Source organism: Hyperolius riggenbachi, chromosome 4 (assembly GCF_040937935.1).
Source record: "Hyperolius riggenbachi isolate aHypRig1 chromosome 4, aHypRig1.pri, whole genome shotgun sequence".
NCBI lineage: Eukaryota > Metazoa > Chordata > Amphibia > Anura > Hyperoliidae > Hyperolius > Hyperolius riggenbachi.
The window spans coordinates 79,193,982-79,217,426 of NC_090649.1; the positions used below are offsets into that span (position 1 = coordinate 79,193,982).

General features: G+C 46.2%; 1 protein-coding gene across 7 annotated transcripts in view; it reads left to right on the plus strand.

The window, feature by feature from the left end:
- The window catches only part of ITSN2 (intersectin 2), a 225,262-nt gene that overhangs the window by 25,749 nt on the left and 176,068 nt on the right, over positions 1-23,445 (plus strand). Inside the window, exon 1 of one of the 7 annotated variants that reach the window (XM_068280242.1) lies at positions 1,031-1,227. The exons of 5 other annotated variants lie outside the window; for them this stretch is intronic. The gene's annotated coding sequence lies outside the window, so the exon portion shown is untranslated. Of the gene's footprint in view, positions 1-1,030; positions 1,228-23,445 lie in introns of those variants that run through there. One more of the 7 variants, XM_068280243.1, reaches the window with a different exon arrangement.

A 23,445-nucleotide genomic window follows, 5' to 3' on the forward strand; every position in this document is an offset into this window, starting at 1 on the left:
CTTTTAAGCTCCCTTAAAGCCTTTTGTCCCTCGCTGTCTCCCCAGTTGACTTCTGTCACCCGCAATTCAGCCCGAAAGGCTGGCCGAGTCGTGCTTCATTGCCCATGCACTGCCAGTGGCCGGGAGCGCACTGCGCATGCGTATGTCGTCATACACATGCACTGTGTGCTCCTAGACATGGGCGTGCGCTGTAGGATGCACGCAGCCCAGCCAGAGACTGCGCAGTAGTGCCAGACTCCGGCGCCATGAAAGAGGCTGCTGGAGGGGCATTTAGGTAGAATGCGGGGGCAGAGTGGAGAACGGGCGGGGGGGGGGGGGGGGGTAGGCATGAGGACAGGTGACAGTATGTGCCTGCTTCCCCTGTTTTTCTAGGTTTGGTTTCTTTTAAAGGAAACCTGAAGCGAGAGGAATATGGAGGATGCCATATCTATTTCCTTTTAAGCAATACCGGTTCCCTGGCAGCCCTGCTGATCTTCCATATATCAGTAGTGTCTGAATCGCACACCTGAAATAAGCATGCAGATAATTGGGTCAACCTTATGTCAGGAAATCTTATCTGCATTCTTGTTCAGGGTCTATATCTAAATGTATTAGAGGCATAGGATCAGCAGGACAGCCAGGCAATCTGCATTGCATAAAAGGTAATAAATATGTCAGCCTCCATATGCCTCCTACTTCAGATTACCTTTGAAACATGTTTAGTATGTATTTTACCCTTTCCCTGAACTCTATTCTGAGAATATTTTAAGGCTGCGTACGATGACCATATCTCCTCAGCCCGACAGCAGAACTATAAATATGTTTTTGGATTATGCCAAAAATGCATCGATATTGTCCGCCTCGACTCCTGTGATTGGATAAAAACTTCTGGGCAGACCGCTTTGGTCTCTGCTAAAGGGCGAATGTGTTGACATATGAAGGGAGGGGAAGGAGGGAGTGATTGTAGGCAACAGTTCCTCCCTATAGAATAGCCTGTGATAGGATAGCCGGTGCTGTGTGGTTCAGTGCGTGTTGTACCAGCTGCAGCATCACACAGAGAAGGTAGAGCAATGATCCGGCTAATAATATGTGATCAGCACAGGACTGGCCAGCTGTGAGGCAGCCTCTGACATGCAGAGTGGAGGACAACAGATAGCAGGCAGAATGGAGGACTACAGATAGCAGGTATCTCCCCAACTGGAAACCAGCTCAGTAATGTGGAGTACTTGCTAATCCCTACTAAATAAGGTGGGATCATTGCGTCACTTGCATAATCTCATTTTTATTTCTATATCTTAGTACTTGGCTTGGGGGGGGGGGGAGGCTTGTAGATGTTCTGGCTGTCAAGTTTTTTTCCCTCTGAAAATTATGCTTTGACTTCAGGAAATTGACTGCCTAAAACGGTCTGTTTATTTAGGTTATGCTGTGTACAAAGTAAAAGTGAGGTTGTTTTAACTGCGCACATTTTTTTCAAATGTTGTCAGTTTAATGTGAACTCGAGGTGAGAGGGATATGAAGGCTGCCATATTTATTTTCTTTTCCACAATACCAGTTGTCTGGCAGCCCTCTTAAACTCCTTGCTTCAGTAGTGTTTAACCCTGAAACGAGCATGCGATTAATCCAGTCAGACTTGAATCAGAGCACCTGATCTGCATGCCCGGTCAGGGTCTGGCTGAATGTATTAGAGGCAGAGGATTGGGAGGACAGCCAAGTAACTTGCATTGTTTAAAAGGAAATGTATATGTCAGTCTCCATATCCGTCTCACCTCCAGGTTCCTATTAAATAAAATGAGAGATGTACCCATATATTAATATGTACATCCACGACATAGTTAACTTGTACCACAGCAACCATCTCTAAGGGCTGGTTCATACGGATGCCTGCCACGTGTTTACAGCTGGTGTTCGGGACTCGTCGTTAAAATGCCTCCATTTGACATTTTTCACAGATCTTTACAGAGTATATTGTCTTGTCACTTTTCCTCAGAGGGGCTCACAATCTTATCCCAATCATAGTCCTATGTCTATGTATGTATGATGTAGTGTATATATCGTAGTCTAGGGCCAATTTGGAGCAGTCAGTTAACCGATCTGTATGTTTTTGGGATGTGGAAGGAAACCGGAGTGTCCGGAGGAAACCCATGCAGACACTGGGAGAACATACAAACTCATTGCAGATAGTGCCCTGGTTGGAATACGAACCGGGAGCCCATCGCTGCAAGGCGAGAGCGCTAACCACTACGTCACCGTGCTGCCATCGTCCTATTTCCAGAACGTATACATAAACACCTGCCATGACTGTCACCGGAGTTTAGGAACTATCGCTGTACTGATACACGCTGACTGGCTATCTTCTGAGCAACCAGTCCTATTTTATAAAGACGGGAGACAGGTGCCCTGTTGTGGTGACTGCATAGGAAAACACTAGTGATTGTGCACCAGTGATTGTGCACCAGCTGAAGGATAGGCTGAATATTTACTCCTGATAGATTTTCACCACAATGTTTTTTTTTTTTTTTTGTTATTGCCATACATTTTGAGGCTATGTTTCCACTGTAGCGGGACATTTTCGCCTGCAAAAAAAAATTGTATAAGATTTTTCTGATTGGTGAAAATTTGCATGTAAGTTTTTATGTGAATTTTGTGCATTAGTTAAAAGATACCCGAAGTGACATGAGATAGACATGGGTATGTACAGTGCCTAGTACACAAATAACTATGCTGTGCTCCTTTTTTTTTTTTCCTTTCTCTGTCTGAAAGGGTTAAATATCAGGTATGTAAGTGGCTGACTCAGTCCTGACTCAGACAGGAAGTGACTACAGTGTGACCCTCACTGATAAGAAATTCCCCTTTTTATCTCTTTCTTTCTTTCTTTCTCTCAGAAGCCATTTTCTGCTAGGAAAGTGTTTTATAGTTGGAATTTCTTATCAGTGAGGGTCACACTGTAGTCACTTCCTGTCTGAGTCAGGACTGAGTCAGCCACTTACATACCTGATATTTAACTCTTTCAGACAGAGAAAGAAAAAAAGGAACACAGCATAGTTCTGTGCTTGGCACTGTACATACACATGTCTATCTCATCATGCCACATGTCACTTCCGGTATCCTTTAAATATAACATAATCTGCCTAGGAACAGCTTAGTCATGACTGCTGACAACTTCTTGTAACTATGGATCTAATGCGACTTTTCGGGCAAATAACGCAAAAATTCGCATTGTCTATACAAAGCATTATACGCGATGTCAGAAAAAATTATACAGGACGAACGCTTACGAAAATTCACATTGAATGGAAACTGCTCCATTCACTACCATTAGGCTACGTTTCCACTGTAGCGTGACATTTTCGCCAGCAAAAAATCATATAAGATTTTTCTGATTGGACAAAAATTTGCATGTAAACGCGTTTTTATGCGAATTTCTGTTCGTGAAAATTCGCATTAGTTAAATATACTTCTGCTTAGTAACAGCTTAGTCATGACTGCTGACAACTTCCTGTAACCATGGATCTAATGTGAATTTTCGGGCAAATAATGCGAAAATTTGCATTGCTTATACAAAGCATTGTACACGAATCGTACGCGATGTCTGAAAAAATGATACAGGACCTCAGATTTTTTTCACGCGTACGAAAATTCACATTGAATGGAAACCGCCCCATTCACTAACATTAGTTGCAAAATCAAAGCAAATTTTCTGAGAGAAAAATATGACACAAACGCACAAGTGGAAACCAGGCCTAAGATTTACATGTTTTTTTAAATGATCATATGAGATGTGTGACAGGGGACGTAAGGCCTGAACAATTTTAGGAAAAGATTGAATTGAGTGATTTCTGTCCGAAATCGCAATTTCGATTTGATTCACGATTTCCTTCAAATCAAGCTTTGTTCCCCCTCTGTCTCTCTGTGTCCCCTCTAGGTCTCTTTTTCACCCTTTGTGTCTCTTTGTGCCCCCTCTGGGTCTCTCTCTTGCCCCCTTTGTGTCTTTCTGTGCCCCATCTGTCCCCCAAGCTGCGGCAGTGTTAGACATACCTTCCAGCACGAATCCAGCGATGCCCGTCTATCCACTTCGACTCCCGCAGGCTCTAATGCACGGCATACTTCCTGTATGTCATGTGACATACAGGAACCAGGAAGTATGTTGTGCACAAGAGCCTGCAGAGGGCGATAGAGGATGGACAGAGACGGACTCGTGCGGAAGGTATGTCCAACACTGCCGATGCTGCGGGCCGCACGCGCCAGGACATGGGGGATGTTTGAAGCCGCTTCTTCAAACTTCCCCCATGTGGAAATGACATAATTGGGGAAGTCGCCACTTTGGCGATTCTAAAAATTGTGATCCTGGTGATCGTGATATTGGTTTAAATTCGATTTATCGTTCAGGCCTAGGAAACATGAAGAGGTTTAGGGCACACAGGTCTTCAGCTGCCTCTCGGTAACTAAGGGAGGAAATGACATCAGGATTGGCTTCAAGATAGACACAGTTAAAATGGTGAATCCTAAGAAGGATTTTCTCTTTTTTTATTATAGAAAAATCACTAAAATCAAAATGTGTACAGTGCAATACATAAGTTATGTAGGTAGAGCAAGTATTTATCTACTTGTATATGTGGGTTTTTTTTTTTCCTGACATAGTATGCAGTGTTCTCCCCAGAAATTTTTTTCCAGCCAGGTGGCTTCAAAATGTAGCCGAGCGGGGCGAGATTTGAGAATGCAGGACTGGTGTTTTGGGTGCGCAACTCTGCTTACAGCATAGGAGGAGGTGAGCTGATAACAGCCGGGTGCTCACCGAAACTAGCCAGGTGAAGCACCCGGCTAAAACAGCCTGGGGAGAACACTGGTATGGCTGACAGCTCCTTTTTAAAACACAACACAAATGACAAAGGGTGTATACCTACTACTGTAAGTAAACTTTTCTGCGCATGTAGATATCCAGCTATTTCCTGTATTTGCACTGAATCCCTATGATATTTTGTCTTTGGCTAGCCCTGTCACTGCTGTAATGTTGCTGGTTGAAGGAGGGCTTTCAGTCCTGGAAATGTTATGATGACTGGGGAAATCTGCATAGTCCTTTAAATACTATAATGCCCTCATTCGCTAATGCTTTGAATGTTTTATTCAATGGACGGATTACACAAATCCAGTCACGAGCCTGCGGTCAGCACTAACCTGCGGCAGCCAATCAGCCATCAGGCTTTGTCTGTACAGCAGAAATATAGATGCAGGAAGCGGGGTATGTTGTGTCTCCTCATGGCTTTATGCAAATTTCCCTGTGTTTGTGCAAACTCAGTACACACACCACAGGTGGATGATGTGCTAGGCTATGTGCAGAGGATGTACAAACTGAAACTATGATTATTTACCTCACAAACACAGGTTAGCAGGTTTTATTCATGTAGATTGTACCCAGGTCCCTTGCACTAGAACAGGGGTCTCAAACTCCATTTACCTGGGGGCCTCAGGAGGCAAAGTCAGGATGAGCCTGGGCCGCATAAGGGATTTCACAATCAGCAGCTCCCGCCACACCTCTCCCGAACCCTCCCCCCCCCCCCTTCCCGGTCCCTTGCATTGATTTTTATTTCAAAATCAAATTCACACTGAAGCAAACTATTTTGCCTCTTTTACCTTATAGTTCGCTTCAGTGCTCCCATTACAAGTAATCCGCCGCATCCCCGCCGCAAAACGAGGGCTGCAGAGCCCCCAAATCGCCCAAGGGGCAATCCGCCAGCATTTCCTGGAAGGGGCAGAGCTTTCAGCTTCAGCTCTGCCCCTCCTGATGTCAATCGCGGCTCATCGCCACCTCTGCCCGCCCCTCTCACTCTTCCTTCACAGAGAGGGGTGGGGAGAGGTGGCGATTGACGTCAGGGCTCTGCCCCTTCCAGGAAATGCTGGCGGATTGCCCCATGGGCGATTTGGGGGCTCTGCAGCCCTCGTTTAGCGGGGGGGATGCGGTGGATTACTTGGGAGCACTGAAGCGAACTATAAGGAAGCTTTTGCCGGCGCTGGCCACACAATATTGTATCGAGGGCCGCGAGTTTGAGACCCCTGCACTAGAATCTACCTCTTCGGAATTACTCTGCAAGAGACCTGAGACTGGGGTCAAGAATTTGCAAAACTGCAGGATTTAAATATGGACATGCAAGAATAGTATCAATTCCTATCAGTATTGCAAAAATCGCAAACTACAGTATCGCTAAAATCATAAAATATAAAATACTGTATTTTTGGGCTATAAGACTCCCTTTTTCTCCCCTAAAAGGGGGGGGGGGAGTCACTACTGTGTCTTATAGTGTCTTGTGAATGCCTGCCAATACGGACCTCCAACCGCCGCAATGTCAGGGACTCCCTGTAGTGTGCCAATGCAGAGGAGAACACAGGAGGACAAATAGAAGACACAGGGGGGCATAGAGGAGGACTGAAGGGGGACACAAAGGGGCATAGAGGAAAACTGTGGCGGACACGGAGACACAAGAGGGCATGAGGTACACAGGGAGCATAATCCACAAGATGCCCCTTCACCATGGATGCACCAGGTTAGTATATATATTTTTCCCTTGGTTTCTGTCCTCTAAGCCTAGGTGCATCTTATGGTCCAAAAAATATGGTACATGTAAACACAATCAAATAAGAAGTACATTTCTTCCAGAGTAAAATGAGACATAAATTACTTGTCTCCTATGTTGCTGTCACTCACAGTAGGTAGTAGAAACTGGTAGGTTTTGGAGTAGCCCATCTCCTCATGGGGGATTCTCAGGGGTTTCTTTATATCAAAAGCACTTAGGGCTTGTTCACACTCCAGGCGATTTTTCGGCTTTTTTTCACCGCCTGCTGTTTTAAAAAACACCCCCCGACCGCGTGGACAATGAATGTCTGAGAAGGTTCATATCAGCACGGGTCGTGCGCTGTGCGGCTAGCAAAGAGATGCGTGTACCATTTTCAGGGGCGATTCCGACTCAATGGAAAGTATAGGAGCAACGCAAAACGCTCACAAAATCACTTTGTGTAGCGATTGCATTCACGCTTTTAAGAATACATTTTATTTATTATTTTCCCGTTCAAAGAGTTCACTTTATGACTTGCGCTAAGCACAAAAACAAATCGCCCACCCAAGCGTCGGGAATCAGAAATCCCCAGGCTCTTTTAACTGGGTGCTCCACCCGGCTAGTTTTGAAGAGCACCTGGCTGTCATCGGCTCACCTCCTCCTATGGTGTAAGCAGAGTTGTACACAGAAGCACCTACCCTGCATTCTCTCATATTTCCCCACTCAGCTACTTTTTCATGCCACCCGGCTGGAAAAAAAATTCTCGGGAGAACACTGCCTGATACAAATCCTGCAATAAATCTTCATTGTTTACTTCCTGTTTTCATGGAAGCAGACATAGGGTTAACATCATGTGTTTACAAATTAGGTGCTCTGCTAAGGCAGCCAGCTGACACAGCTGAGAGATCCAATTACAGTTTTGATTAGTTACATATGAGGGGGAATTAGACAGGCTAAACTCTCTAAATACACACAGCATGCATTTTTCTGTCTTCCTTCTGTACTGTGCAAGAGTTCAAGTCCACTTTAAAGCAGTTGTAACAGTATTGAGTCAGGGGGTTAATATATAGTCAGACAACAAAAAGGAAATAATAAGTACCTTGGTTTATATTCGGATTGGCTTATATTCGAGTATGTATGGTAGCCACAACTCACAGCTTAAAGAAAACTGCATAGAAGATACCTGGCACAGAATCAACTGTGCCAAATTATACACACCCTCTTGCTGGCAGCTTGTTGTGCAGCATCACATTAAGCCCATTTCCAGGAAACTCTATTTTAGTTTTGTGTAGTATAGTAGTGGGCTGAAAACTTTTAAGTATTTATAGCTGTCCTGTGTTCACATCTGTGAGAATTTCCAGTGGGGAGTCTTCACAAGCGAAACACACCATTTACAGGCAAATCATTGCTCAGGTTTGCTGCAAAGCACTATGGGTGGTCCTAGGGACAGGAAGTGGGGAAAAATCTCTACAATGGGGACACAGAGCAATAAAACCTTCTTGGGATTGAGGTTTATCAAACGCTCCAGTTAGGGCTGGTTCAGACGGACGTCTGCGTAGCGTCGCGTCTGGGGGCGTTGCGGCGGCTGAGCGGTCAGGCTTTCAGTAGCCTTCGGTCGCGTCGTGATGCTGTTGCGGTTTTTTTTTCCCGTAGGGGAACATTAGCCGTCGCGGTTGGCCGCTCCCTGGAAGCTACATGTTGCTTCCAGGGGCAGCCCGAACGCTCGCGAAAATCGGGACCCGAACGCCGCGTTCGGGTAAAAGCGCGCAAAAGCTTGGTGTAAACGCTCTCATTCACTTGAATGGGAGCGTTTACCGCGACGGTCCGAACGCTTGCGGTAAACGCTCCGCAAGCGTCCGTCTGAACCAGCCCTGTGCTGTGCTGCCTGTGTAATCAGTATGAGTACAAGGGCTGCAGGAGAGTGTTCTGTAACGAACTCTCCTCAGAATTCTCCTTGTTTTTCTGAGGAGGGCAGGACGCCCCACAAGCTGATAGAGGAGGCAGACAAAGCGATTGCTCCTTTACTGCATAGCTGCATATATGTGTAAACCTATCAAGACATATAGAGAAGGGGCGGAGTTTGCGATGGACGGGTGAGGACGTGTGGTGAAGGAGCTCCCGCATCCCTCCACCCTTTATCTCGATAAATGTGGCTTTTCATTAACCAAACTGAGAGCTGAACATGTCAGGGAGATCCAAGAGGACCTCCACTACAGAATCAAACCAAAAGCGTTCATCTGCCGTGCAATCCAAAGTTACACGCTACCTTCAGAGGAACGAGGCCACTCAGACACCGGCTAAAATGGCGGCGGAGGCGCCCTCTCCTAATGGCACACCGCAGAGAGCATCGGAAGAATCCGCTACTGCCAAGTCCCTGAGTGAGATCAGGGACTTTCTGCACAGCCTCCCAACGAAAGCGGATCTTGATGATCTAGCAGTCCGGATCACCTCAGCCACCCATGCTGAAATCCTGGGGGTGCAGGAGGAGGTGAGGGACCATGGCGACCGTCTCGTGGCCCTGGAGGCAGCAGCCGCCACTATGAGAGCGGAAATCCAAGCGCTGACCACACAGAATGAGAAACAGAAAACAATCAACACTATTCTGAGGGTGAACATGGAAGACGCACAAAACAGAAGCAGAAGGTGTAATATCAGGATCCGAGGCCTACCGGAGACGGTCACTGCCTTGCAACTGGGCCCAACTATGGTCGCCATCTTTAACCAGCTTCTCAAGCAGCCAGAAAATGCTACGTTGGAAATAGATCGCATTCATCGAGCTCTGAGGTCTCAGCCTCTGAACGGGAATCCCCCGAGAGATGTGATATGCCGCATCCACTACTTTACTGTGAAAGAGGCAATTATGAAAGCAGCTCGGAACGCCATTTCCATTGAACACGAGGGATCCAAGCTACTCTTTTTTTCAAGACCTGGCGCCAAGTACCCTATCACAGCGGAGGGCACTACAACCCCTGCTCAAAGTACTGCAAGAAGAAGGTGCTACATACAAATGGGGCTTCCCCTTCCAGCTGCACGTAACGAAAGGGGACAAATCCTTTACTCTAAGACAACCATCGGAGCTAGCGGATCTGTTCACAGAGATTGGCATACCTGAAGTGGAGTTGCCCGATTGGCAGCCGGACAACTTTGGCATAGGCCTCCCTCAACGACAACGCAGGCAAAACGCGGGAAGGAGGCCACCGCAGGCGGAGTGAGGCCCTGTCTCTTATCTCTGAGCAGAACGGGTGTTGCGCTGGAGGGATTGGGACTTGTCGACACGCAGCTAAGTATCATCCTTTAGCTCTAAGGGGCCTTGCAGACTGATTTTCACTGGGGATGCTGTACTTCACCTACTTTTGAATTGCTGAGGAGGCCGAGGAGACTATACAGGTTTTCCTGTGGACCCTGCACCAAGGGCCATCATGGGGTCTTTGGGAGGTGGGAGGGGGGGTCCTGGGAGAGTGTTGGGGACAATCATTATACTCGCCTAAGCTCTCTCCTACTGAGCCTCATAAAAGATTCAGAGTGTGAGGCTTCATGTCCTTTTTGCATCTGCCCCCCATCACTAAAGATTCTGTCTATAACCAACACGCTGACTTAATCCCACAAGTCTGGAAGATCTAATGGGGAAAATATATAGGTTTGTTATTGCAGGGAAGCCCAAAAGAAGCTTTACCCATCTTATACCTATAAATACATGTATTGCATATGTGCCGTAAGACTATTCCTGAATAGAGGGGTGGCTGGGGGAGACGAGACTGTTATGGGGACTGTGAACAAATTAATATGTTGAATTTCTAATTGGCTGGCATGGGGATGATGACCTGAGAGTCCGGTGTTTCACATTGAAACTGGTTACGGCCTCCCTGGCGTGGCGCCATGCCCCCCCGGCAGCTCGGGACCGTGGCCTCGGGCGGTTGGGTCGCTTAATGTGAGGCGGACATGGCGACACGCCGGGGTATGCCCACTATGTGGGCTCCTTTAGCTCCGATATGGGAAATGTTTTGAAAATGCTGTGAAAATGTTGTGGAAATGTTATGACACTGAAGGATTGGAGTTAACAATACAAACCACATTGGTCATAGATAACTATCTGCAGCATCAGCCCGGGGAGAGGGTTTCCCTCTTCCTGGCCTGTAACGTGTCACTAGAAACAAAACATGGAAGATAGGGAGTGTTCAGATGACAGACCCCCAGAAACGGTTTCCCTAAAGCAGTTAGCCCCCATGTTAGTCTAATTCGGGACACACACAGGCCACTGAGCACACTTAACAAACCCCCACCCCCCTCTTTACCTAAGAGAGGCATAGGAGAATGCTCCTGTAATGGCGCCACCTGCAGTACCCTATCCATAGATCACCAGACCAGAGGCGACACAGATAGCCCACAGTTGCTTCACCGCGGTAGACCTCACACTGTGGTCCAAAATGGCTACAGGGGTTTATGAATATCGTGACCCCCTGTCGCCCCTAGATGCTCAGGGTCCTCTCCCTCCCTACCTACCCTGCTTCCTAATCGGCCTCGCCCCTTGGCCATCTCTCTCTCTCTCTCTTTATAAGGGAGAAGCACCACCATCCCAGGGATGGAGAGGGGGATCGCACTCCCCGGTGGAGTCTCTTACACTGCTAGAACCCCTAACTAGAAGCTCATAGATACTCATAAAGGAAGACAAATAGACAGGTCTGACACCATAGCACATGATACTACAATGACTATAAAATGCGCCACCCTCCAGCGTGCCGCTCAAATTCTGTAAGCACTCATATTGCCATTCAAATGGCCCCTTTTTACTCACATGGTTTGTGTTACGGGAAGGTCACGCAACGTTTTGAACTTATTATGGGGGGGGGGGGGGGGGGGGAGTTCCGCCACCCCTTGCACTGGGTCATGGCTCTCGTATCCCCACATAGGATTGACCTGCTGTTGGTCATGCTTAGGTCTATGACCATCATTCTAATTTTTCTCTCTGTACAGCCTGTGGATGTACAGAGAACTCAGTATATAAACATACAGACGCACATAAAAACACGGGGTTTTATTTTTTTCTTATTCTTCCGCTTTTGGGAAAATTCCATGCAGCCACCATGAACAGTAAAATTCCACTATGGCACTTCTGAAGGCAGTAACCGTCAACGCCAGGGGTCTCAACACACCTGAAAAGAGGCGCATTCTGCTTAAGGACCTGTGGAGACAAAGGGCACAGATAGCATTTATTCAGGAAACGCATTTCAAGAGTCCCTCACACCCGAAGCTCTGTGACAGACACTTTCCCAGAGCCTTTTATAGCAGCACACAAATGGGCAAGGTAAAAGGGACAGCGATACTAATTAGTAGCACACTTCCTTTGGTAGAGGTTGATGTCCAATCAGATCCCCAGGGGCGATTTGTCATGCTGAAATGTACTATTATGGATCAAAAATACACCTTATGCTCTATATACGCCCCAAATAGTGATCAGGACAAATTTCTCCTAAAATTCTTAATCGCACTAGATTCCTTTGCTGATGGAAGTGTGATCATGGGAGGAGATTTCAATGTGGCTCTCAATCCGACATTAGATACATCCCATGGGAGATCGAGCGTTCCATACGCAAAACTAAACAAAATTAAAAAGGCATTACATGAGAGACAGCTGGTTGACACATGGAGGGTGACTCACCCCCAAGATAAAGACTACACATTTTACTCAAATGTGCATGAGGTTTACACAAGGTTGGATTACCTTTGGATCTCTCACAACCTACTGACGGAACATATCTCCTCAGAAATTGGCACAATCACCTACTCGGACCATGCCCCGGTCTCTGTGACCCTTAATTGCCAAGCCAAGAAAGACACACCATTTACCTGGCGCCTGAACACAACTATGCTTCAGGATGATGTTTCCCAAGCTAAAATTGCTGACCAAATTCAGAATTATTTTCAGAATAATGATACGGGAGATGTCTCGGCACCCATATTATGGGAGACCCATAAGTGCGTCCTTAGAGGATACCTGATTAAGAGGGGCACCAGACTCAAACGCGAAAAAGGGGAAACGATTAAACATCTACTTGAGGAAATCCGAACACTAGAGGGTACCCATAAAAAATATCATAATGAGACAGACCTACTAAACCTAACAGAAGCTAGGCACAAATTAAATAAGATACTCCAGGACTCGGCCAAATGGGCTGCTAGGAGATGTAACCATACATTTTATATGCATGGAAACAAATCAGGTAAGCTGCTGGCAAGGGCACTAAAGCTACAACAGCAGCGCACCTATGTCTCACAAATAATTGACTCGCAAGGGAAAAAACATATCAGAAATAAATCAATAGCCAAGACTTTTAAAAAATTTTATCATAAACTGTACAATTTAACTCAACTACCCGACGGAACACTCAAGGATGCTAGCCCCCGCCTCATACAGGAATACCTAGAAAAGGCAAATGTGACAAAATTAAATGATGACATGAAGATCTCCTTAGAGGAGCCATTCACGGAATTAGAAATACATAAAGTGATATTGGAGACTAAATCCGGGAGGGCACCGGGTCCGGACGGTTTCCCTGCCGAGTATTATAAGAAATTCAGAGCGAACCTAGTGCCCTACCTATCCAGGCTATTTAATGCCCTAGCGGAAGGTGGAGGTACGTTATCCCTCCCCAGACAGTCATTGGAATCACATATAACAGTCATAGCAAAACCCCAAAAAGACCCTTCGGCTTGTGGGAGCTATCGTCCCATATCTTTGCTGAATTCAGACCTGAAAATATTTGCTAAAGTACTGGCTACTAGACTTGCTGATCATATGCCACACCTGATACACTGGGATCAGGTGGGTTTCATTCCCCAGAGAGAGGCCAGAGACAACACCATAAGGACGGTCGGTCTGCTCCGGTATGCCCGATCGAAGGGTATCCCTTGTATGCTGCTTTCTACTGACGCAAGGAAGGCCTTTGATCGGGTGTGCTGGAGCTGGATGAGAGCGGTACTGGGAAACATAAACTTGGGGGAACGAATGATGGCATGCATAGGAAACCTATATACAACCCCAACAGCAAAAGTCAAAGTAAATGGCATATTCTCGGAAGCTCTGAAGATTGAAAACGGTACTCGGCAGGGATGCCCTCTCTCTCCGCTGATTTTTGCGCTGGCTCTGGAGCCCTTTCTGAGCCAGGTTAGGAATAACCCAGACATAACAGGACTCACCATAGGGGGGACCAACCATAAGATAGCAGCATACGCAGATGACCTCCTATTTTTCCTGACGAGCCCCTCAATCACCCTACCTATTTTGATAAAGGAATTTCGCACTTTTGGGAAGGTCTCCTTCTTCAAAATTAATTTTGATAAATGCGAAGCCTATAACGCAGGCCTAACTCCAGAGGTTGAAGAGTCACTTAAAGCTAATTTTCCATTTAAATGGAATAAAAAAGCAATTAAATATCTGGGAACCAACATCTCTGACTCGCCCAAATCCCTATACCAAAATAATTTTCCGCCCATGCTTCAGAAATTGAGTGCTGACCTTAAAAAATGGGACCTTCCCCATTTCTCATGGTTGGGAAGAATAGCCATTTTGAAGATGAATGCCATGCCCAGACTCCTCTATTTGTTCCAGACGCTCCCGATTGATGTACCCCTCTCCTTTTTCCAACAGATGCAATCTATTTTCAATAAATACATCTGTAGATGCAAACCTCCGAGATTAAAAAGAGATATACTATACTGTCCCAAGCATGAAGGAGGTCTTGCCCTGCCATGTGTAATTAGATATTATGAGGCAGCAGTCTTGACTCGTGTGGTAGACTGGCACAGACATAGCCAAAATAAACAGTGGGTGAATATGGAAATGATCCTTGCAGACTTCCCACTGGGAGATCTGACGTGGACATCACTAAAACCCAAACAATCATGGGACCTGCCATATTTGTCACACGTCACCTTACTGGTCACACACTGAGTAAATAAACGTCTGGGGCTATTTCCCTTCCCATCTCCTTTGTTACCCATATCCACGCACCCTAATCGAGAAGGGGAAAAAAATTTTTTGCCGCCCCTGGCAATCAGAAGGGCGAGAAACATTAGACTAAAAGACATGTGTAAACAGGGGAGTTGGGCCTCGCTCTCCGATTTGAGGGAAGCGGAGACAGGTGCAAATCTCAATTGGTGGGAATACTTCCAATACAGATACCTATTGATCTCATTGGACCTTGGTCCTACTTCACTTAGAGCCCCCACAGAATTTGAAGTGTTGTGTATGGAGGAAGGGAGAACAGACAAAACCCTATCTAAAATATACCTAATTCTCTCAGATCTTGCAACCCCTGCGATGCCCTTCTTTGAGGCTTGGGAGAAGGAGATGGGAAGGCCCCTCACAGAGACACAGCGCTCAAGGATTTGCATATATACACATAAATCATCTAGGGCAGCTAGAGTACAAGAAATTAACTACAAACTCCTCACCCGCTGGTACCTCACGCCGGTGAAACTTAAATCAATATATCCTGATGGGGATGATAACTGTTGGAGATGCAATTTACACAAGGGTACACTGTTACATCTAATGTGGTCCTGCCCCATGCTTATTGAATACTGGAAAAGAATAGAGAGGATTATCAAGGCAATAACAGACAGGGAGACACCCTTTGACCCAGAATTCTACATACTACACTGCAACACCTGGCCCATGAAAAATTACAAAAGGTCAGTAGTCAAGCACATTCTCAATGGAGCCAAATGTTTACTAGTTAGGCATTGGGGAAGTACTATACTGCCAAACACTGAAGAACTAGTTAGGGAATGGGACAGCACTGAGCTGATGGAGGACCTATCATTTACTGCAATAAACAAACCCGAAATATACAAGAAAACCTGGGCTTACTGGAGTTTCTACAGACATTCTGAGGAATTCGATCTAGCACTAGGGAGTGGTTAGTCTGTCCATCAGCTACCAGTGTTGACCCGACCTTGGGTGTTGATGGTTCATTCTCTGCAATAGTGAAATATACGCATATAAAGGCCGACAGGAACATGGTGGCTGCATGGACGTATTCAGAGGGGTTTGAGGGTGGGGGGAGGGATGGGGGGGTGATACTACAAAACTTCAGGTACCGTAAGTCACCTGGAGCTCACTACTTTGGCCTTTAATGTTTTATGATTAACAAAGCTGGCATTAGTGGATCATATGAAAATAGTAAATTCAGTTACTGACTACTCCTTTTCAGAATCTTAACGTAGTTTAGAACAAAATTGTTGGAACTCCCTGGTGTACAGCGATTCTATGTACGTTCTTCTACCTAGAAAACAGTTTATATACAATCTTAAACAGTTATTCTTTTCTTTCTGATGCGATTAAATTGCGATTGAATATGTAACAATCATTGTAAGCCAAATGTGATTCTCTCCTTTTGCAATGTATATTGTTTGATACTTTTCCTGAAATAAAAAGATTATGAAAAAAAAAGACATATAGAGAAACGCAGAGTTTTCTCTAGAACACATAATTTAGTCTGTGGCTTTGTGACAGAACCATTTGACTCATCTGAGTAGAAGAGCCTATTGTTCCGGAGAGCGCTAGTGATTTGGGGGGTGTTGCTGGCGGAGGAAGATGGAACTACACTTGTCATTATTGTGCTGAAATTACCTGTTTCTTTCTTCCTTGTGGATATTTCATCATTTATGTCCAAATTGAAGCGCTCAGGGTTTGGTTTCTAGTCTTGTATAGCTAAGTCAGTGGCAGAACTAGTGCCTACATGGTGTACATTTCAGGTTTATATATTTTTTTTTACTTCCTGTGCCTGATTTCTAGTACTGCCCCAACTATTTATTAATTCATTTTACATGTATGTAGGTCTGACCTCTTGGGCAGCACTCAACAGAGTACATAGTCATGTCACAAATTGGCCTTTATAGAGGGTCTCTTAATCTAGTCCCTACCAAAGTCATATTTCCTTCATAGTCTAAGGCCAGTTTTAGCAGTAGCCAATAATCTTGTTTGTATGTTTTTGGGATATGGGAGGAAACCGGAGTGTACAGAGGAATCCCTGCAAATACGAGAAGATACAAACTCCATGTAGATAGTGTCCTGGTCCAGATTCAAACAGGAAACCCTGCACTACAAAGGGAAAGTGTTGCCAATGTGGAATTCAACCTTTCATTACTGTTGCAATCCTACTTTTTGGGATGCCCAACGCTACCGGTGTAGTGTGAAAGTACCCTTATGGTCAGGTGTACAGTACAGCCTCTTCCTCTTGCCAGCATCTGTCACAGGCCTTAGACCGCGTTGAAGCATTCTAGATCCAGCCAGTTGTAGCTTCCTGTCAACTGTTCACCAAGGCATCGTCTAAGGCCCCCAGCGCACACACACCAAGACTGGCAATGGTAGTTTGATGGAGTCCAACCATTGCATCTAATATACTAGTCCAGTATGTGTGAAGCTTGGTGCAATTCCACATCATATGTATTAAATCTCCACTCTAGGACAGTTAGGGGATGCCAGCATGATATACCGGTTTGGGAGTATAATAGGTCCTATATATAATTTGTAATAAATTTTGTGATAACTTTTGTGTGGCATTTTCCAAGCCCAGAGAGACAGCCTGAAGGGCCCCTTCCAGTCCTCTCCTGTAAGCTCCGAGTGTTTTAGATGTTTTTTAAGCAGGAGAACTGCTCATGCTGGTTGATATTCATAACCAAAGTGATGGATTAGAATGGGGTGAATTAGATGTTTATAACCCGCTTTCCTCTCCTGTCTGGTGTCCTCTGTGTGGCAGTGACCGATCACTTATCAGGGTTAAGTCAAACATGGCAAGGCCTGACTCTTACGTCATATTACTGGTGCCAGGGATTCCTGCCAGCTTCTAGGGCACTATGCCTGGCATTGTGTACAGCTGGCCTGGCATGGGCAAGCTAGTCTCCATTATTTATTTTTTTAATGCAGTTGTTATAGGCAGAACCCAGTTAAAGGGAACCTAAACTGAGAGGGATATGGATTTTTCTTTTTAAACAATACCAGTTGCCTGGCAGTCCTGCTGATCTCTAAAGGTGCGTACATACGTACTACTAAAGAGAAAGACGGGTCAGTCAGCTGGGAGCGGTCGTTCTCCCGACAGTAGTGCGTGTGTACAGTCTGTCTGCAGACTGATAAGGCTGTTTCTGAACGATACTTTTTAGTAGTATGGCTGTTTTTTTTAGTCCCCTATACTTTCCTTGTGGTTCTGAGTCACCATGAGCTATCTGGGTATACTGTATTTCCTCTCTCCTCTCCAACAGGAATAAAAAATCTCAGATCTGGTTCTTATTGGGACCCGTGAAGTGCAGTCAGTGTTGGGGAAATCCTGATGTACGCTGCTAGACTCATGTATTTGTTTCTGTTGTTTCCTCTGGTGCCACTATGTCACCACATGTCTGTCCCTCCACTCAGATCAGCTGATCCACACCCACTAGAAGAATGTGACCGGCTGATGGGGACAAGGGCCTCCAGTATACATTCTAGAGCAGTGGGTGATGTCTACATCAGCCAATCGGACATGCACTGTCATTTCTGAGGCTGCATTTCCACTTGTGCGGTGCGGAATCGCCGGGAAATCACCGCAGACGAAATCGGGTGCGATTTTGCGTGCGTTTTTTCCCGCGATTTCGCATGCAATTTCGCATAGGGTAGTAGGTGGGCGATTTTAACCATGTCACTGCCTGTGTAAATTAACATTACCTCCTATGCGAAATCGCGGGGGAAAACGCATGCCAAAACCGCATGCGATTTCCCTATTAGATACATTGTATGCGATTCGCTTAGTGGTGTGCGGGGAGCGAATTCTGACGGCTCTGCCGTGCAGATTTCCCCGCACACAAAAACGCTCTGCACAACGCACAAGTGGAAACAGGCCCATCCACTTGTATTGGCTGTGCGAATTCGCATGCGGACAACGCATGCGGATTCGCTATAGTGGAAATGAGCCCTAATGCAGGTTAAAAGAAAAATAGGTCACAATTCTTCGGCTGGTTTCCAAATCCCTTTATTTATCCAACTTTTTCCGGGTCTGCTTCCTGATTTTTCAAGAACTCTCATATTATCTGTGCTAGAGTTTTTTTTATAGAGTTAATATTTAAAGTGTAACTGTCGGGCATAAAATAAAAAATCAATTCTTTATTTTTATCTGGTAAACAAGTAATACAGATGCTAACCAGGCAATCCAAAAGTTAAAATCTCTATTACTTTTCTTGTTTATAAATGATCATTCCCCAGTTTACCTGACTCTTATTAGGTACACACAAAATTTGGTACACAAAAAGGAAGTTGCAGGGCATGCTGGGTTGTCATTTTTTGCTTCTGTACATTAGTTAAGTCTGAGGGGAAATAAAGAAGCAACAAAAGACAACCCAGCATGCCCTGCAACTTCCTTTGTGCGGCAATCTACCAAATAAGAGCCAGGTAAACTGGGGAATGATCATTTATAAACAAGAAAAGTAATAGAGATTTTAACGTTTGGATTGCCTGGTTAGCATCCTTGTTACTTGTTTACCAGTTAAAAATAATTGATTTTTTATTTTATGCCCGACAGTTACACTTTAAAGCAAATTTTTAAATTTGTGTAAACAAAAAAATCCCTACTGAGGCAGAAGAGCTGATTGAGCACCTGAACAGAGAGTGGTATGTTTATCTGCATGTGAACTGCTTGGACTTTGCAAAGGGAGATCAATGTACACCATAGTGGCTGAAAATAAACATGCTTTGAATTATCTTCTGTATCTTGAAAATCAAAGTAAACATAATTTTTATTAGCATTACAGTACAAAACAGCATGCATAGTAGTGATACAAGAAATTTTCTGAAAAAGTTTGCCTCTATACTGTTGCTGGAGCTATAAGCTATACAGCCTTGCCACCAATGGCGTAGCACTAGCAGATGCAGAGGTTGCGAAAGCACCCTTGCCCACAGTATTAGCTCTGCTTTGAGTGGTAGTAATCATTAACAAACTCTTCCCATCCCCTCTTTGCACCTCTGACACTGGTTGTCCTTGGCAAGTTTTGGTGCGCCGTATCAGTTATGTATACAGTGCTTGTAGGGGGGGGGGCAATGTAAAACTTGCATCGGGGGCCATAGCTCCTTGGCTACGCCACTGCTTGCCACCTCAGCGGAGGTGGTGGCTGCAAATACCAACAACCTGCTCAGTTTGAACATTGTTTCCTTGGCCCACCAACCTCCTGTTCTTTCCTCTTTCCTTCTTTTTTTTCTTTCTCTGCCTGAAAGAGTTAAACATCAGGAATGCAAGTGACAGTGTATGTCCAGGTCAGGACTGGGTAAGACTATGGCATAACCCTCACTGATAAGGAATTATATCCTTAAACACTTTCCTAGCAGAAAATGGCTCCTTAGAGCAGGGAAGAGATAAAAAGGCTCAATAGACTCTGGAATGTGTCATTGGGCATAGGCAATTAAATAGTAAAAACTAACTTTTTTTCTAAAAAAAAAAATAAAAAAAGTCATTTTAGGGGGAGGAGGATGGAGATAATTGTTTTTCTCATCAGTTTATTTTCGCTGTGTGTTTCCTTTAAGACTAACCCTTGTAGATATAATTTTTAGCAGCCTTTAGCTGTTCTCACGGTTGCCTGGCAGTAAAGTTTCAGGTGTGTGTTCATGTTATATTCAGCAGCCTTTCAGCTGTCAGTGTGGTTACTGATTGCTGGGATAAATTGTTGTGTTTGAGCAGCACAGTCAGCATATGTCAGAGGAGGTCAACAGAGCGTTTTGTGTTTTGTAGTAAGATGAGGAAACGCATGCACTTCTTCCAGTCATGTCTACAAGGCCTGCATTCATTTACAGAGATAGTGGTTGTATGTAAGATATCCACACTGACAGCTACTTGTGATAGCAAAAGTTCTGCACACCAGATTAAAGTAGGTAAAAAACAAACCGTGGTTGTTGGGGGGTGTGGTTAGCTTGGGTCGGCTAGGTGTTTGCCCAGGTTGTGTTGATGGATTAAAGAGGGAAGAAAGGTGACAGCCGCGGGGATTTGGTGCAGTGCAGAGAGCCGCGGGGATTTGGTGCTGTGCAGAGAGCCATGGGGATTTGGTGCTGTGCAGAGAGCCATGGGGATTTGGTGCTGTGCAGAGAGCCATGGGGATTTGGTGCTGTGCAGAGAGCCATAAGGATTTGGCGCTGTGCAGAGAGCCAAGGGGATTTGGCGCTGTGCAGAGAGCCGCGGGGATTTGGCGCTGTGCAGAGAGCCGCGGGGATTTGGCGCTGTGCAGAGAGCCTCGGGGATTTGGCGCTGTGCAGAGAGCCGCGGGGTTTGGTGCTGTGCAGAGAGCCATGGGGATTTGGCGCTGTGCAGAGAGCCATAGGGATTTGGCGCTGTGCAGAGAGCCGTGGGGATTTGGCGCTGTGCAGAGAGTTGTGGGGATTTGGCGCTGTGCAGAGAGTTGTGGGGATTTGGCGCTGTGCATAGAGCCGCGGGGTTTTGGTGCTGTGCAGGGAGCCGCGGGGTTTTGGTGAAGTGCAGAGAGCCGCGGGGTTTTGGTGAAGTGCAGAGAGCCGCGGGGTTTTGGTGAAGTGCAGAGAGCCGCGGGGTTTTGGTGAAGTGCAGAGAGCCGCGGGGTTTTGGTGAAGTGCAGAGAGCCGCGGGGTTTTGGTGAAGTGCAGAGAGCCGCGGGGTTTTGGTGAAGTGCAGAGAGCCGCGGGGTTTTGGTGAAGTGCAGAGAGCCGCGGGGTTTTGGTGAAGTGCAGAGAGCCGCGGGGTTTTGGTGAAGTGCAGAGAGCCGCGGGGTTTTGGTGAAGTGCAGAGAGCCGCGGGGTTTTGGTGAAGTGCAGAGAGCCGCGGGGTTTTGGTGAAGTGCAGAGAGCCGCGGGGTTTTGGTGAAGTGCAGAGAGCCGCGGGGTTTTGGTGAAGTGCAGAGAGCCGCGGGGTTTTGGTGAAGTGCAGAGAGCCGCTGGGATTTGGTGCTGTTTAGAGAGCCGCTGGGATTTGGTGCTGTTTAGAGAGCCGCTGGGATTTGGTGCTGTGCAGAGAGCCGCGGGGATTTGGTGCTGTGCAGAGAGTTGCGGGGATTTGGTGCTGTGCAGAGAGTTGCGGGGATTTGGTGCTGTGCAGAGAGTTGCGGGGATTTGGTGCTGTGCAGAGAGTTGCGGGGATTTGGTGCTGTGCAGAGAGTTGCGGGGATTTGGTGCTGTGCAGAGAGTTGCGGGGATTTGGTGCTGTGCAGAGAGTTGCGGGGATTTGGTGCTGTGCAGAGAGTTGCGGGGATTTGGTGCTGTGCAGGGAGTTGCGGGGATTTGGTGCTGTGCAGGGAGTTGCGGGGATTTGGTGCTGTGCAGGGAGTTGCGGGGATTTGGTGCTGTGCAGGGAGTTGCGGGGATTTGGTGCTGTGCAGGGACTTGCGGGGATTTGGTGCTGTGCAGGGACTTGCGGGGATTTGGTGCTGTGCAGAGAGCTGCGGGGATTTGGTGCTGTGCAGAGAGCTGCGGGGATTTGGTGCTGTGCAGAGAGCTGCGGGGATTTGGTGCTGTGCAGAGAGCTGCGGGGATTTGGTGCTGTGCAGAGAGCTGCGGGGATTTGGTGCTGTGCAGAGAGCTGCGGGGATTTGGTGCTGTGCAGAGAGCTGCGGGGATTTGGTGCTGTGCAGAGAGTTGCGGGGATTTGGTGCTGTGCAGAGAGTTGCGGGGATTTGGTGCTGTGCAGAGAGTTGCGGGGATTTGGTGCTGTGCAGGGACTTGCGGGGATTTGGTGCTGTGCAGAGAGCTGCGGGGATTTGGTGCTGTGCAGAGAGCTGCGGGGATTTGGTGCTGTGCAGAGAGCTGCGGGGATTTGGTGAAGTGCAGAGAGCTGCGGGGAATTGGTGCTGTGCAGGGAGTTGCGGGGATTTGGTGCTGTGCAGGGAGTTGCGGGGATTTGGTGCTGTGCAGAGAGCTGCGGGGATTTGGTGCTGTGCAGAGAGCTGCGGGGATTTGGTGCTGTGCAGAGAGCTGCGGGGATTTGGTGCTGTGCAGAGAGCTGCGGGGATTTGGTGCTGTGCAGAGAGCTGCGGGGATTTGGTGCTGTGCAGAGAGCTGCGGGGATTTGGTGCTGTGCAGAGAGCTGCGGGGATTTGGGGGTTTCACTAAATCACTTTTCACTAAATCGTAACACTGATGTGCACAGACAGTGCATAGTGGTATTACTTTGGTATTAAAGGGTTTTCTTTATTCTTAGAGGAACTGCAGTGAAAAATAATGTAAAGGAAAAAAAGGACTTAATATTTACAATAATTGTGTATAAGTGATTTAGTCAGTGTTTGCTCATTGTAAAATCTTTCCTCTCCCTGATTTACATTCTGACATTTATCGCATGGCGACATTTTTACTGCTGGCAGGTCATGTCTGTGGAAAGAGATGATGCATTTTTTGGCAGTTGGGAACAGCTGTTATTTCTCACAATGCAACAAGGCTCCCACAGTGTGATGTCAGAACCATGCTCCTGACATCACACTGTGGGAGGGGTTTCACTCACAATATCAGCCATTCAGAGCCCCCTGATGATCCGTTTGAGAAAAGGAAAAGATTTCTCATGGGAAAGGGGCTACCAGCTACTGATTGGGATGAAGTACAGTCCTTGGTTAAAGTTTCACTTTAAAACTTACTGAAAGTCAGGTGCTCAATCCGACTACTAGAATAGTGTGCAAATTAGTAGATAGGCTGGCATGCATGTTTGTAGAGATCCTAACCTGGGATTGCTTTTATAAAGAATAAATGATGTACTGAGAAGTTCCCATGAGGAGATTGACTAGTCCAAAACCTGTCAAATCTGATAATTTATTGCCTGCTGTACGCGACAGCAGAATAGGAGAAAAGCAATTTATAGCACAGTTTACTCTGGGAGAAATGTACTTCTATAAACATGTATTTTAAATTTTACTTTTTTTTCTTTTTGCTACAGTGGTATTATAACTTCAGCTTCTG